Source organism: Protopterus annectens, chromosome 14.part0, assembly GCF_019279795.1.
Source record: "Protopterus annectens isolate FY-2018-M chromosome 14.part0, PAN1.0, whole genome shotgun sequence".
In the NCBI taxonomy this organism is placed as follows: domain Eukaryota; kingdom Metazoa; phylum Chordata; order Ceratodontiformes; family Protopteridae; genus Protopterus; species Protopterus annectens.
In genome coordinates, this window is record NC_056748.1 from 93,190,157 (window position 1) to 93,196,156 (window position 6,000).

At 43.9% G+C, this 6,000-nt stretch overlaps 1 protein-coding gene across 1 annotated transcript in view; it reads left to right on the forward strand.

Annotated features, from left to right (window-relative positions):
* The window catches only part of GFRA1 (GDNF family receptor alpha 1), a 1,444,022-nt gene that overhangs the window by 929,537 nt on the left and 508,485 nt on the right, over positions 1 to 6,000 (forward strand). The gene's annotated exons all lie outside the window — the stretch shown is intronic.

Genomic DNA, 6,000 nt, shown 5'->3' on the forward strand with positions numbered 1-6,000 from the left:
TTGGACAAAGAGTGTGGGGATCAGTCCAAGCTTGGAATTACACTATGGTCACCTGTTGGACAAAGAGTGTGGGGATCAGTCCAAGCTTGGAATTACACTATGGTCACCTGTTGGACAAAGAGTGGGGATCAGTCCAAGCTTGGAATTACATTATGGTCACCTGTTGGACAAAGAGTGGGGATCAGTCCAAGCTTGGAATTACACTATGGTCACCTGTTGGACAAAGAGTGCGGGGATCAGTCCAAGCTTGGAATTACACTATGGTCACCTGTTGGACAAAGAGTGCGGGGATCAGTCCAAGCTTGGAATTACACTATGGTCACCTGTTGGACAAAGAGTGTGGGGATCAGTCCAAGCTTGGAATTACACTATGGTCACCTGTTGGACAAAGAGTGCGGGGATCAGTCCAAGCTTGGAATTACACTATGGTCACCTGTTGGACAAAGAGTGTGGGGATCAGTCCAAGCTTGGAATTACACTATGGTCACCTGTTGGACAAAGAGTGCGGGGATCAGTCCAAGCTTGGAATTACATTATGGTCACCTGTTGGACAAAGAGTGTGGGGATCAGTCCAAGCTTGGAATTACACTATCGTCACCTGTTGGACAAAGAGTGCGGGGATCAGTCCAAGCTTGGAATTACATTATGGTCACCTGTTGGACAAAGAGTGTGGGGATCAGTCCAAGCTTGGAATTACACTATGGTCACCTGTTGGACAAAGAGTGTGGGGATCAGTCCAAGCTTGGAATTACATTATGGTCACCTGTTGGACAAAGAGTGCGGGGATCAGTCCAAGCTTGGAATTACACTATGGTCACCTGTTGGACAAAGAGTGTGGGGATCAGTCCAAGCTTGGAATTACACTATGGTCACCTGTTGGACAAAGAGTGCGGGGATCAGTCCAAGCTTGGAATTACATTATCGTCACCTGTTGGACAAAGAGTGTGGGGATCAGTCCAAGCTTGGAATTACACTATCGTCACCTGTTGGACAAAGAGTGTGGGGATCAGTCCAAGCTTGGAATTACACTATCGTCACCTGTTGGACAAAGAGTGCGGGGATCAGTCCAAGCTTGGAATTACATTATGGTCACCTGTTGGACAAAGAGTGTGGGGATCAGTCCAAGCTTGGAATTACACTATCGTCACCTGTTGGACAAAGAGTGCGGGGATCAGTCCAAGCTTGGAATTACATTATGGTCACCTGTTGGACAAAGAGTGCGGGGATCAGTCCAAGCTTGGAATTACATTATGGTCACCTGTTGGACAAAGAGTGTGGGGATCAGTCCAAGCTTGGAATTACATTATCGTCACCTGTTGGACAAAGAGTGTGGGGATCAGTCCAAGCTTGGAATTACATTATGGTCACCTGTTGGACAAAGAGTGTGGGGATCAGTCCAAGCTTGGAATTACACTATCGTCACCTGTTGGACAAAGAGTGTGGGGATCAGTCCAAGCTTGGAATTACACTATCGTCACCTGTTGGACAAAGAGTGTGGGGATCAGTCCAAGCTTGGAATTACATTATGGTCACCTGTTGGACAAAGAGTGTGGGGATCAGTCCAAGCTTGGAATTACACTATCGTCACCTGTTGGACAAAGAGTGTGGGGATCAGTCCAAGCTTGGAATTACACTATGGTCACCTGTTGGACAAAGAGTGCGGGGATCAGTCCAAGCTTGGAATTACACTATCGTCACCTGTTGGACAAAGAGTGTGGGGATCAGTCCAAGCTTGGAATTACACTATCGTCACCTGTTGGACAAAGAGTGTGGGGATCAGTCCAAGCTTGGAATTACACTATGGTCACCTGTTGGACAAAGAGTGTGGGGATCAGTCCAAGCTTGGAATTACACTATCGTCACCTGTTGGACAAAGAGTGCGGGGATCAGTCCAAGCTTGGAATTACACTATCGTCACCTGTTGGACAAAGAGTGTGGGGATCAGTCCAAGCTTGGAATTACACTATCGTCACCTGTTGGACAAAGAGTGTGGGGATCAGTCCAAGCTTGGAATTACACTATCGTCACCTGTTGGACAAAGAGTGGGATCAGTCCAAGCTTGGAATTACATTATGGTCACCTGTTGGACAAAGAGTGTGGGGATCAGTCCAAGCTTGGAATTACACTATCGTCACCTGTTGGACAAAGAGTGTGGGGATCAGTCCAAGCTTGGAATTACATTATGGTCACCTGTTGGACAAAGAGTGTGGGGATCAGTCCAAGCTTGGAATTACACTATCGTCACCTGTTGGACAAACAGTGTGGGGATCAGTCCAAGCTTGGAATTACACTATCGTCACCTGTTGGACAAAGAGTGCGGGGATCAGTCCAAGCTTGGAATTACATTATGGTCACCTGTTGGACAAAGAGTGTGGGGATCAGTCCAAGCTTGGAATTACACTATGGTCACCTGTTGGACAAAGAGTGTGGGGATCAGTCCAAGCTTGGAATTACATTATGGTCACCTGTTGGACAAAGAGTGCGGGGATCAGTCCAAGCTTGGAATTACACTATGGTCACCTGTTGGACAAAGAGTGTGGGGATCAGTCCAAGCTTGGAATTACACTATGGTCACCTGTTGGACAAAGAGTGCGGGGATCAGTCCAAGCTTGGAATTACATTATCGTCACCTGTTGGACAAAGAGTGTGGGGATCAGTCCAAGCTTGGAATTACACTATCGTCACCTGTTGGACAAAGAGTGTGGGGATCAGTCCAAGCTTGGAATTACACTATCGTCACCTGTTGGACAAAGAGTGCGGGGATCAGTCCAAGCTTGGAATTACATTATGGTCACCTGTTGGACAAAGAGTGTGGGGATCAGTCCAAGCTTGGAATTACACTATCGTCACCTGTTGGACAAAGAGTGCGGGGATCAGTCCAAGCTTGGAATTACATTATGGTCACCTGTTGGACAAAGAGTGCGGGGATCAGTCCAAGCTTGGAATTACATTATGGTCACCTGTTGGACAAAGAGTGTGGGGATCAGTCCAAGCTTGGAATTACATTATCGTCACCTGTTGGACAAAGAGTGTGGGGATCAGTCCAAGCTTGGAATTACATTATGGTCACCTGTTGGACAAAGAGTGTGGGGATCAGTCCAAGCTTGGAATTACACTATCGTCACCTGTTGGACAAAGAGTGTGGGGATCAGTCCAAGCTTGGAATTACACTATCGTCACCTGTTGGACAAAGAGTGTGGGATCAGTCCAAGCTTGGAATTACATTATGGTCACCTGTTGGACAAAGAGTGTGGGGATCAGTCCAAGCTTGGAATTACACTATCGTCACCTGTTGGACAAAGAGTGTGGGGATCAGTCCAAGCTTGGAATTACACTATGGTCACCTGTTGGACAAAGAGTGCGGGGATCAGTCCAAGCTTGGAATTACACTATCGTCACCTGTTGGACAAAGAGTGTGGGGATCAGTCCAAGCTTGGAATTACACTATCGTCACCTGTTGGACAAAGAGTGTGGGGATCAGTCCAAGCTTGGAATTACACTATGGTCACCTGTTGGACAAAGAGTGTGGGATCAGTCCAAGCTTGGAATTACACTATCGTCACCTGTTGGACAAAGAGTGGGGATCAGTCCAAGCTTGGAATTACACTATCGTCACCTGTTGGACAAAGAGTGTGGGGATCAGTCCAAGCTTGGAATTACACTATCGTCACCTGTTGGACAAAGAGTGTGGGATCAGTCCAAGCTTGGAATTACACTATCGTCACCTGTTGGACAAAGAGTGGGGATCAGTCCAAGCTTGGAATTACATTATGGTCACCTGTTGGACAAAGAGTGTGGGGATCAGTCCAAGCTTGGAATTACACTATCGTCACCTGTTGGACAAAGAGTGTGGGGATCAGTCCAAGCTTGGAATTACATTATGGTCACCTGTTGGACAAAGAGTGTGGGGATCAGTCCAAGCTTGGAATTACACTATCGTCACCTGTTGGACAAACAGTGTGGGGATCAGTCCAAGCTTGGAATTACACTATCGTCACCTGTTGGACAAAGAGTGTGGGTATTTTGTAGCCCTGACAGACATGCAATTCAGAGTCATGATAAAACAAATTGTTAGTAGTTGTCAGCTAATGCAACACACAGGATCATGTGCCAAGTACTGAAACTGATTCAGTGCAGCCCTTAAATCAGTCGCACTCCTACCAACAGGGTTGCATCTTATTTCTTCTGAGGATGGTGGGACAGGACTTTTATGCCACAAGTGTCAAAAGCCACTACAGATGCAGGGTGCAGGTGAAATGATGCCTGAAAAAGCAGTCGGCATGAGCCTTGAGAGGTAAAGCAGTGGAAGTATTTGAAATGCAAGAGACGCATATGCAAGGCAGGAAAAGCCCATATGCCCTGCAGAGAGTAGATACCACAAGTTCTAGGGCAGTCATGTAGACCTGAGAAAGTTCACATTGATACATATGTGATGATGTGAGCTACTTCCAGCTATGCCAGGAGAAGTAGGGCAGTGAATGTATAACATACACCTGTATAGAGAGCTGGAGGTCTGTAAGTAATTATATGTCATTTGTGTAACAAACTGATTTGTGCTTGTGTTGTAAAATATATTTGTAAAGTTGCTTGTGTTAAAAAATGCACCAACATTGGGTTCAGCTGTATTGTAGCTAATTAAATATATATTTTAACAGAGGATACTGGAAGAAAAAAGGTTAATCTCAGTCCAGCTAACTTTGAAAAATAGTAAGAATTTAAATTACTTAATTTATGCCACAGAGATTGTATCTTACAGTGCTGATTGCAGCCGGAGATGACATGTCTGTACCAGAGAAGGGTTTATTAGCTTCTGTAGGAAGAGTAGAAGTGTTTATTGTTTTATAATTTCCAGAACCTACAACAGATCTTGGCAAAGCTATATGTGTATGTATTATTGACACATGTACAAGATTCTGGCTTAGTTGCTAAGAAAGGGAGGTAGCATGGGAACCAGGCGTCAGATGACCACTTGTATGTGATGTCATTCAGTAATCCATCACTGAAATTATGTTTTTAATACTAGATGATACTGAAGTCTCAGAGTACTCTGTTTTTGAAACCTGACCTCACCTACTTCATCTTGCCTTGCTCAAGTAAGTGACCAGGGAATAGTAATTCTTTAGATCAGTAAGGAAAATATAGTGAGATTAGTTAAGTACTGTTTTTCTATATCTGTGTAAATATATTCATCTGTGTTATTTTAATCTTTCCAGTGATTGAAATTTTGGTCTTTATTGTAAACAGATATTTAGTATTGTCATGTTCTTTTATTATTTATTATTAACTATATTTTAACCTTTCATTGTGGCTGGTCCTTTAGAGAATATTTTAACCTTTGAGAGTACTCATATCTATTTGGTGGCTCTGTGACCATTCCTGAAAGCCTTACTGCATTAGTCAAAACTCTACCATTTGTTTGGGTCTATATTAAATCAGTGAATGCTTAAAAAGTGAATGCTGATTTATCGACCCCATGTACGCAAAAGCTTAAAATCCCGAACACTTAGATCAGCGATTTTTTTCCCCAGAGAAAAAAAATTGCTGTTCCAAAAAAGAAAAAAAAAAAAGCAAACTTTAAAACATTACATAAAGAGGGAGGCTTTGCCCCCACACACCCCTACTTAAATATACCAACTCTGAGATCATACTACAGTGACGAAAATGGCAAAATAACGAAGGCGGACAAGTGATTTCTTTCTCAGGGAAAGAATTTGCTTATATGCCGTTTCGGTATTTTGCCTTTTCGTGCTTTCAAGTTCGATCAAGATGCATTCAAAAGAATGTGTCTTCGATCATATAATAGGGAACCATTTGTTCTAATATTAATTTCACTCATTATAATTCGGTACCCTTCTAAGAGCCTTAGAGTAGCTAGCTTTGGAGTGTCTGGTGGCAGTAACTACCTTATAGTCGGGGCAGAAGGGGACATAGCTAGTAAATCTGTACCAGCCTTTCCCAGGTTTGTGTGTGTGTGTGTGTGTGTGTGTGTGTGTGTGTGTG